This window comes from Aphelocoma coerulescens, chromosome 4, assembly GCF_041296385.1.
Source record: "Aphelocoma coerulescens isolate FSJ_1873_10779 chromosome 4, UR_Acoe_1.0, whole genome shotgun sequence".
Classification (NCBI taxonomy): Eukaryota; Metazoa; Chordata; class Aves; order Passeriformes; family Corvidae; genus Aphelocoma; species Aphelocoma coerulescens.
Genome location: NC_091017.1, coordinates 8,559,779 through 8,570,871, shown reverse-complemented (window position 1 = coordinate 8,570,871; position 11,093 = coordinate 8,559,779). Strand labels below are relative to the sequence as shown.

Sequence of the window (11,093 nt, the reverse complement as noted above, 5' to 3'; positions counted from 1 at the left end):
GGGATTTACGTATTCTGTTTCTTTTAAAAAAAAGATTTTTTAGGATTTTTTTTCTTGCCCTCTGAAGCTTCTCCATTACCTTGAGACTTCCACTGAATGCATGCCTGTCTCATTGAAGTCAGCTGCAGCTGAAGAGACAGCCAGGATCGATCTAGAAAACTGCAGAATTTTCGTAATTAAGAAGTAAGCACTGAAATGGATTATTCTTAGGTATCTGTTTCCAGAAAGGAATCCAAACCTCAGAGCTATGTGTCTGCATTTACTGGCTAGGCAATTGAATCTGAGTGGCAATTGAAAATCCAGAAAGGGTTTAACTGGAGATGCTACCTTGTTTGAATTCCTTACACCTCCAAGGCAAGCAAAAGCTAAAGATTTCCTCATCTCAGTGCTTTTGTCCTTACTTTTGTTTTTTAACCACTATGTCGGATTGCCAGAAAGCTTCTTTTAACAGGGTTTTGTTTTCTATAGATTAATATTCATTATTAAATTAGTAAGAAACTGTTTCACCTGTCTCACTCACAGAGGGGAAACTCCCTCAGAAGAAAGTGATTTATCGTTCCTTTGGCTCCCTGTTGAATGTCTCCCTTCTCTACAGGGCAACCATAAACATTGGCACCACCTACCTCCTAAGCAGACATGAGTTAAGGATGATTGTGGTGAAAAGAGACTTCTACCTTTAAATGTAATTCTGGTGCTTAAAAATAATTTAAAAGGAAAAAAAAAAGGAACCCAAGCATATTAGTTTTCAGTTCTAGCTGTGAAGCATGACTACTGTGACATTGTCCTGATTAGTGGTGAAAGGTGTCTGTAAATAGAGAGGGAGAGCATTTAAAAGCATTTTCACTTGAGTTTTCCTTTTGCAGGATCCTGATGTTCCCTGCATTGTGATAGGAACCATGCCTGCTGAATGAATGTGAGAATAATTGATTCTACTCTGTATATTCTTATTTCTAAGATAATTTCTGCATTACAATTGGTATAGCTTTTAATAATTCTTCAACTAATTTCAGTATGTGTTGTCACCTTCTAGACTTCATCTCATGTATGTTGTGCTGATATTCTTTAGCAAAAACATTCATTCTCTCTCTGCTTCTATTTTCACCCAGGGATTTAAAGACATTATTTTCCTTCCTATTTTGATGGTTACCTTGGAGGAGGGAATGCCTCCTGTGTGTACAAATGTAGCAGTCACTCCTCTGTCTCATGGGCTTTCCTGTACTAACATTTCAACGATTTAGTTTTAAACCACAGTTTAAAACTAAACTGTGTTTCTGAGTTTCTCTGTTATTGTCCCAAACAGAACATTTAAATTCACTGGAACAGGAATATTTTGTGGCCTCATACAATTCTCATTATTTCTCATTATTTCATTTTACTGAGTTTTGCTTTTATCTTTCTTGCTACTTTCTAGAAACACTCTTAAATTACCTGCCTGCTGGATCCCAGTTTGGTGCCCTCTGTTCTTTCTTCTATTGATGCATCTTTCTTACTGATTTTCTTGTGTACTTGCTGCTTTTTATACTTTTTTTTCTGTTTCTTCCTGTCCCTTACTGAGGACCTTATTCTTTCTTGCCAATTTAAAGTCCTTTTGCCAAGACCCATTAGTTTTCTCTATCAGAAAACAGATGACCATGGTGCTCAAAAAAATTTATCAATGCTTTGAAGCCTCTGCTTTGTGTTTCTAAGCCCCCCACCTTTTAGGCACTGATTTACCACCACCATTCTGGGAGTTTTGGGGTTTTTCCAACCTTGACAGTGGCAGTGAATCACACGTGACATTTATCAGATTAGATTGAATTTAATTATGTTGTACTTGGGAAATTACAAACCACAAATTCCTCTGATATATTTCTAGGTGCGGAGTTTAATGAAGCAGCAATATTTTCTGCTGGCTTCAGGACTGTATTGTGGCACCATGATTGTATCACTTTAAGGGAAAATGTCAGTGATCTATCCTTGCTCCATGTCTCCTAGCTTCCTACCACTGCTCTTCAGCATTGGCTTCCAACATTTGCCAAGTCATAATGTGCTTTAAATAAAGATCACAAAATACTGCCTCAGCAGAAGGGGTGAGCTGAGGTTATTCAGCCAACATTGATTTTTTTCATTGCCCCCTCCCATTTTCTAACTTGTGAAACTTTTCCTTTGCAGTTCTGTAAATGTTATTTTAATGTAATTTGTGCCTAACATATATATTATAGATAAGTCTATCTAATAAGCAGTTTGAAATAATATATGTAGATTTTTCTATTTTATATTCCTTTCTGTAAGTCAGCAGAGTAGAATTCATTAACTTGATATGGATCTTTTTCAGTCTTTTCAGTAACCATTCACCAAAGAATGGACTTAGGAGTGTATTTATATGGTAAATGAACTGATACTGCTTACTTTAATATAAAGTTCATCTTTTTAAAGCTTTTCCATATATACACATTTGGCTCTTTTGGAAAGGGACTTGTAATCCAATCTTCTTTCTTCTCATTTTAGCAGAATTATTACTTATAAACTAACATAGATTAGTTGCAAGTATTAAAAGAAGACTATTTATTTGTGTTGTACTTGAAATATACTTGAGCAAACTATTTATTTAAAAAAGTGACATTTACCATAATGCTTTAAATAGTGGAGACAATTGAGTTGTGATGGGTTTTTTGTTTGGTTGGTTTAGGTTTTTTATGGGGGGAATATTCAAATTGAAATTATGCAGTGAATGTATACAAAAAGCCTGTTTGATAGAGAGCTGTAGTAATGCTGAATGAAGTTTTTGCTTTTCTGAGAGTGATAGCACAGCATGTAGTATATAACTGACTAATGGAGATTTGCCACTCAAGTAACTCAATCAAAAATGTAATTTAGCTTGAAACTCTCACAGAAACAGCTATGACTCTTGTATCTGTCCCAATTAAATACAGCGTGAGGATGATTGCATATGTGATACTAACAGGGTTGTTGGGAGAATTTCTGATAAAGCTTTTGATGGGGATGCTAATGCAAAAATGTAAGTTTTGAATCTTTTCAATTAAAAAAGAAAACCACTGACTACATAGGATATTTAAAACAATTTGAAAGGGACAGTCTCCTTATTCAAAATGCTTTTTGTTTTGAATATATTTAATCCACAGCAAGGCAGAGTGGGGGGTGGGGTTTTTTGATCTATTTTCCTTTAAAATCATTCATGAAATCATCAGATTCTAAATAGATTTGTGATTTTAATTCTAGAACAATTATCTTAAGACTATCAACTTAGTGACTGTACCACCTTCAGCTGCCTCTGGAAAAAGTTTTCAAGCTGGTGTTGTTGGTGAGTCTCATAAAGCAGAAAGAACACCATCTACTTTAAGTAAGACCAGTACATTTATCCTAACAGAACTGGCAGTTATTTGAAGCATACCAAGAATCCTTGGCATGATTCTAGCCCTTCTTTGAGGACTGAAGTGGCTTACTAACCTTGTGTAGAGAGGTGTGTCAGAGGTGAATGTCCACCAAGTGATACCAGCCTGAGGAAGCTGAAAAGACGCAAAATTTCTGGCATAATTTTCCAAGCATTAGATGTCTCCCAGAGCAAAGCTATCAGAAATGCATTTTCCTATACTGCACCAAAAGCCCCCTGCAGATACTCCATGGACAAAATCAGATAACCATTAGCATGACCTTCTATAATTAATTTATGAAGGTAAAATGTGTGCACTTGCCAGATGAAGAACAGTATCTCAGAAAAGGAAGACTGCATTTCTAATCTTTCAGCCCTGATTCTTAAGAAATAACTACCAAAAATAAGTATATTCATAGCTAACATTCACAGCTGTACTTGACATTAAAAACCATTGAGATACTGGCTCCCTAGTATCTGGCCTTTCTCTCCAGGTAGCACCTCTGCCTGACCTCTCTGTCCCACCAGACCTACTGAACTTATTACTGCTTTGCTTGCTGATGTTTCCCTCTGTTCTGCTGGTACTAACCACCATTTTCTTTTGAATTGGTTAAATAATTATCATAATAATTCTCAGCTTTGAGTTTATTGCTTTTATTTTAAGTCTAAAGAAAGATTTGTGCCCCAAAAGCTTGTCCATTACACCCAGTAAGTGCAACATAAAAGGAGATAAAAAGTCTTCACAAAGTTTCACTTTTTCTGAACCATAGATGGAATATGTGTGTTTCCACAAAATTACCTCTTAAAGTGCACTTCTATGAAATGAGTACTGCGTATCTTTGAAAATTCATCAGTTTCACTGTATTCAGTTAAAGAATTTGTACAAAACACAAATTACTTTCTGGTTGAAAAGATTTGATGATGAAAACTCATTTGATGCTTCTAGAACAGATTGCAGCAACTTTATGATTTTGCTATTTTTTTTATGTCTTTTTTTGTTGTTGTTTACAGATGAAATAAACTCCCTAGTCACAGCTGAAATGAGCAAAAATATTTTTGCAAAGTTTTGGCAGGGTAAATGCACCTGTGATTGAAGAACTATAGCTGTTCACATATCTCTTTTAATTTTCTAATATTCTTTGTCAATTAGGATGATGTGCATCGTTTAAATACATGGTTGTGAGCTCTGTTTGGTGTTTGTTTTTTATTGTGTGACTATATATATATAGTCATCGTGCTTCATGCTTATTATACAAAACTTTTGCTTGGGCAAAAGAGGAACACAGTCACAGTTGAAGCTTGGAAATTATTGTTACTCCAGTTAATGATTTAACAATCTAACAGTCTGATTTATTAGTTACAATAATATATATTAATAATTCAAATAATGTAGGAAAAAAATCATAATGCAGTTATATTACTTTTCTGGGGAAATAAAAAATCCTTTCCAGAAACCCTCTGGGTCCAAAGACTGGGAGTTTCAGCCTTCCTGAAAGAAAGAGATGGACTCAGAATGAGCTATCAGCATCCTGAAGTCATCACTGGGATGCATATGGTCTTGGCTTAGAGTGTTTCTTCCCTTTATTGGGAGAAGAAAGATTTTGATAGTCCTGTCCTCCACAGACTTTATTTTTGGAAGTTTTTTGAATGCAGCTTCTGTGCTTACTCATTTCATTTGTTCCTCACCATTCACTTTTTGTTCTATAGCTGGGTTTACCTGAACAACAGAAGGCTGAAATCTTGTAGTGACCTCTGAATTACAGCTGTGGTTTCTGTCAGAACTCCTGCACCTCTGGTACTGCTCTGCACTCGTGCACCCTTTTGCAGTTCATTTTATTCTAGCAACATGAATAGCTGCTCATTATCACTGTAAACTAAAGAATTCTGAAACAAATGTAGTTGGTAGTTAGCTGACCACCAGGCAACTACTATCACAAATATTAATTTTTTTTTTTTTTTAAGGCTAAAATCAGCCCAAAGGAAAACAACCCAAACAAGTCCTGAGACCCTGAGCTGTCAGGTGAGTGGCCTTTAGTAATGGAAAAATTGTTTTGTTTATCACAAAGATGTTGGAAAAGTTCAACCAAGCCAAAGCAAAATAGCACTGTAGTGATAAGGTGACCTCCTGTGAACCGCCTGTATGGCAGAGATCGAACTCTGTCCTTGTGCACGTCTAGTCGATTAAAAAAAATTCAAAAAATAGGATTTTTTCATACCTTCCATATAGTTCACTTATCATATTGTGTTGCTGTTCTCTAATATACGTTTAATGGGTGTGTGGAAAGTATTTTAAAAAACCAAGTTCACTTCTAAATTAAGGGTAGAAGCTTATGAAGAACTACTTCAGCAGTGAAAAAACAGCTGTCAGGAGTATCTTGGGTGAGAAAACATGGAGGTTTTAAACAATGACTTTACTTGTTGAAAGAAGTTGACAATTAATAAAGAAAAAAAAAAAAAAAAGGACAAAAACAAAACCCAAAAAACCACCAATACCTTCTTACCCCAGAAAATGAAATCCCATACCAAACAGAACTTTCAGAAGAGATCAAAGGTTGAACTTGATGATCTCAGAGATCTTTTCCAACCTGATTGATTTTGTGGTATGGTGATGTTAATGGGCTAAAAGCAGACAACTTTTTAAAAAGTTAATTTTCTGCTACTAGTTCCTGTCTTAAGAACTAACCTGTCATGCATGATATGATGCTTAAGCATTCTTTGTGTCAAAAAAGAGACAGACCTTTAGCGTGGTCTTTTACAAGAAATAGCCTAATTGGTAGGTAGGATGTGAAGGGGTGGGGAAGTGTTATGTTTTTAAGCAACCATGGAGTGAATGGGAATGAAAAGTAGATAGTGAAAGCTTTACTCTTTCACAGAAGAAAGTTCTTTTGGTTTTGATAGCCCAAAGACAACTGTGCTAGAGCTTAAATGGATCTTGAGAACAATAATAGCAAAAGCTGCATGACTGCAGTTCGAATATTTTCATTCTTTTTCATTACCCCCAGGTAAAGTGCGTTTGAAATAAACCACCTTGAGATTTCAACAGAAAAATACAATTTGTTGTCTCTGGGTCTTCTGCAAATCTGCTGGTATCAAGCTTAGAAGACATGCTGTGCTGTCATTCCTTACCCTCTGTCTCATACCATTAGTGTCTTAAAAGATTTTGCCAAAATAAACTGTAATTGCAACTGTTCAGTGCCCACCTGAGAAAATTACTTTTACTATTAAGACTGAATGGATCAAAAAGGTTCAACACATTCCTTTTCTACCATGTATCAGAACAAGACCTACAAAGTAAGGGAACAGGCAGGAATAGCATCTCATAGTACATTTATATTTAAAACTGTCAGGCTTTTTTCCTTTAAACCTATTAATCTCTTCTGTTCTTATGTACTCTCTTTGTATCTCTCTCCTTTCTCTTCTTCAGTGCTGTTGTGTGACTTCCAGATTCTTTTAATACCAGTTTAACATCAATGAGTCAGAATTCATTTTTATTTCCTTAATAAAGACCTTGTTTTTAAGTGTCCTCAGCATTACAAATTAGAGTCACATTTTCGCAGATGCCGAGATTCCTCAGATTTCCGTGCCCTGGTTTTGAAAATATTTTAAATGCCTATGTGGTTTGACTTGGAGTGTAAATCTGTCCCTCAAAGGAGGATCTTAAAATTGAGCATTCCCATTAGTGGCTGTTTCAAGGCCAGCTTTAATGAAGATGTTCCTTTCACAGAGGTTTTAAAAGAAAGTGCCACAGAAATATAAAAGCTTTTTTTGAATAGTTAAAAAAAAAAAATCTAGAAAGTAGCCATGAACTGAAAGACTTTAACTTCTTCCCCCACCACCACCTCCCCCGCTCTAAGAAATGCAGCTATTCCCTGAGAAACTTTGTAGTTGGAAGCCCATTTTCAGTAATAATTTCAGCCAGTCCTAATGATCATTCAGAACAGCAGATGTAATAATTGTTTCCAGAAGGAGATGTGTTTGGGCTCCTAAACCTGCAGATGGATAGTCCTTTTAGAACAGCAGAAATCTGGTCTCCTAACATGTTGTCTGAGGATGGGACAAACCACACTAGTTCTAATTTACACTGCCAAAGCAAAAGTCAGGACAATGAGGGTGAAATAGCAGTGTTCTGGGAAAGTCTGATTTCCATACCATTGTGGAAAGGGAAAATGGGTACAAAGGATTCATTTCAGTAGTGGCTGATTTCCTTTCCCCTTTCTGAGGCAGAGAAAGATCAAAACCCCAGAGGGAGGCAAAAAGCAGATTTCAGCCCTGTTTTGATGTTTCCCATCATGGCTGGAGGAGAGAGGAGGAGCTGCAGAGATCCAGGGCTGTCTTTCTGCTGTATTTGCTCTATTGGCTGAGAGGCTTTGGTATGGCATTTGCCATCTGGGAAGGATAAAATATGTGTTTTGGGGAAGGCAGGACTGGCCCTGAGCTGCACATGAGGTACTGGTGCATCCTCACTCAGCCTTGCTGGGGACAGGGCAAGACATAGAATCATAGAATGGCTTGGGTTGGAAGGGCCCTCAAAGGTCAGCTAGTCCAACCCCCTGCTATGGGCAAGGACACCTTTTACTAGACCAGGTTGCTCAAAGCCCCATCCGATGTGGCCTTGAACACTTCCAGGGTGGAGCACCAAGTTTCTCTGAGCAACATGTGCCAGTGTCTCACCACCCTGGGAGTGAAGAGTTTCTTCCCAGTACTTGACATAACCTACCCACTGACAGTTCAAAGCCATTCCCTCTTGTTCTACCACTACCTGCCCTTGTAAAAAGAAGTCCCTCTGCAGTTCTCTTGTAGCTCCCTTTAGGTACTGGCAGGTGCTATAAGGTTTCCCCAGAACCTTCTCTTCTCTAGGCTGAACAGTCTCAGCCCGTCTTCACACGTCAGGTGTTCCATCCATCTGATAATTTGTGTGTCCCTCCTCTGGAGCTGCTTCCAAAGGTCCATGTCCTTCCTGTTCTGAGGAGCCCAGAGCTGGATGCAGTACTCCAGCTACTGTGCCACTTTGCAGGCTGGAAGGCAACTTCTGTGGCACCCCAGGGCTGGCCCCATCAGCCTGGAACAAGCCATAGGATCACTGGGTTGTCAGGCTGGGTGGCTCTGTGTTTTGTCGTGGGTATTTTGCTGTTTCTTTGCTGAGGCTGAAATTCTTCCACTGAAGCGTCTGGCTGCTGAACTCTTTGTCCCAGCTGGCAAGAGGCAAAGTCAACTTCTTATTACCCGGCAATGAGAACTGTGTTAACATCTTATTAGGGTTGAAAAACACCCAGATGATTGTACATCCATAGGTTTGCCTTGCTCTGTTAGTTGCTGTGTCATGGCATGAAATATGAGAGTCTCTGTCACTTGAAGGATCTTGGGCTAGTATTTTTCACATACATAACAATGTGCCAGAAAATTACTCTGTCATAGTTTACATAATTCTGAGTCAGCTGGAATCAACTGCCAAATCCTATGTGCCTTGTGCAACTTTAAGTTGCCCTAGGATGTTGGGAATGTTTTTATCGAGATTGGAAACATGAAAAAGGAGCTCAGGGGAGACCAGAAGCCTTGTGGAAAAGCAGTGGTGTCCAGGCAGGATGCCCAAATTGTGTCTGAAATGGAACCACGTACTTGGCTTTTTGTCAGCTGAATCCCATCCTAGGTGCACACAAAACCAATATACTTTAAACACAAACATTATTGTAAACTTATGTTAGTTCTGATGCAAAACAACAGAAATTATTGTTCCTTATTTTCTGATGAAAGTACCAAGACACTAAGGGAATTTGCCACATGTAAAAGCACTGCAAGACACCATCCTCACCACAGCTTATTTTAGTAGCCCACGTCGCCTCTCACTGTAGACTCTAAAAAGCTATTATTTCCCAAATGTATCCAAAATAAGTCTGAACATGTTTGCCTATAATGCAACAAGGTGAACTTAATTACAGGAAGCTTTAGAAGTGTACAACTCATGTGCTGCTGACACAGCAGGGGTGGGTCGGTCTGAAGGGAAGGGGAGCGGCGAGGACAATCCCTGTGTGGGAACCACGTTCAGAACAAAATCTGAAACTTCAAAGCAGGTGAAAAAAAACCCAACACAACAACCAATCCCCTGTAACACTTCTAAAATGTTATAATAAATGAAGTGAAAATAACATGCCCATTTACATTTCTTTGTTCTTATTTACGGTTTAACTTAATGTCAGGAGATTGCCAAAGTTTCAGCATCAGCATCTGTGTTCACCAGCTTCATCAAGATTTAAAAGAAAGAAAAGAAAGAAAAAAAGCACCTTATATTTTGTAAATTACCTGTGTTCATGTGCAGCTTACATATGGGGTCGTTGATGGATGCAATAGGGAGTCACTTTTAAGCAAAGCTCCTGCATGAGATGTGTTTCCCAACTCAGAGGCCTGGTTTTGGGCCCAAGATTGCTGAATGCTTCAGTACCAATCCTTTGTGTCTTGTACAGCACCAAACCCACGATTAATGTGGTATCGAATGAAAGTGTGTCCTCCCCCCTAGATTTTACTACTTTAATAGACATTTGCTATAGTTTTAAACAATATTTTTATCAGCACAGATCAAAAAAATTCCCATAGTATACAGAGCCCTTTTAATTTCGCTCTATAACCAACTTCTGTGGCTATTACCAGAACCTCCAAATTTCTTTTAAACACAATATTTGCAGTTTAGATTGTTTTATTAGCAAACATTTTTTATTTGTACTCTTTATTATGTCAAACTGACAGAGCAGTGTTTTTAACATCCAGCTGTACTTCAATTCATTCTTGGTTGGATTAATGGGGGTCTGTTGCTTTTTGTTAGTATGGAAACATTAGCTAAGAAGTTTTTAAAAAGAAGTGTTCTTCAGGTAGTCTAATCTACTAAATTCACAGTCTCTATAAAAGAGCTGCATTTTATTCCTTTTGTATGATACTCCACCATAAATTAAGATGAAGCCTATTGTTCTGCAGCTCTTTTCCTAATATTTCTTCATGTTTGAAAAACATCTACTTATTTTTATTTTTATTTATATGAATGACATTTATAGTCCCTTTAACTAGTGACAACTTAACATCATCCAGTGCAAAAATATAATGAAAAAATATATTCTTGACCACCTATACATCATTTTGCTTTGAATTGCAGGGTCATTTTCTTTAAATATTATTGTATGAATCATCTCCATTTACATTGATAATAAAATGCTTTCTGGTGTTCTCAGACTCAAAAATTTATGAAAACAAAAACATGATGCAGACACAAAAACACAAGTTTCTGAAACTGGAACATCCTGTACCATTACTTGAGATAAAGTTCTTATTTAAAATTTAAAATATTGCTGAAATTATTTCTTGAGGAAGTTATTTTGGGATTTTACAGTAACTACTGTAACTACAAGTAACTGCACTTGAATAAAATCTGTTCCTATGAACAGCAATATTTTAAGTATTCTAAAATGTTCCAACTTTAAATAAATTGATGACCAGTGAGATCATCCCTAGACATTCAATAGCAATGGTGTTAAGGAGTGTCACTGAGACAGTAATAATGATATCATCATACGAACAAGCAAAGTGTACTCTGTATGACTCACTGCTGCTTTTTTATAGAAGTCTCGGCTTCAGAAATGAGTGTGTGAGATGACTGGTTTGGTGAATGAGCATAGAAAACAGAAATATTTTTAAAAAATCCATGTAATTTCCAATTTCTTTTTAATATGTTTCAAGATGC

The 11,093-nt window shown here is 37.2% G+C and overlaps 1 long non-coding RNA gene across 1 annotated transcript; it reads left to right on the top strand.

Moving 5' to 3' along the window:
• Positions 1–594: 594 nt before the first annotated feature.
• LOC138108934 (uncharacterized) lies at positions 595–6,553 on the top strand. The gene is made up of 5 exons (XR_011150138.1): positions 595–682; positions 864–913; positions 3,220–3,301; positions 5,333–5,390; positions 6,373–6,553. It is a non-coding gene; the product is annotated as an uncharacterized lncRNA (long non-coding RNA).
• Positions 6,554–11,093: the final 4,540 nt, after the last annotated feature.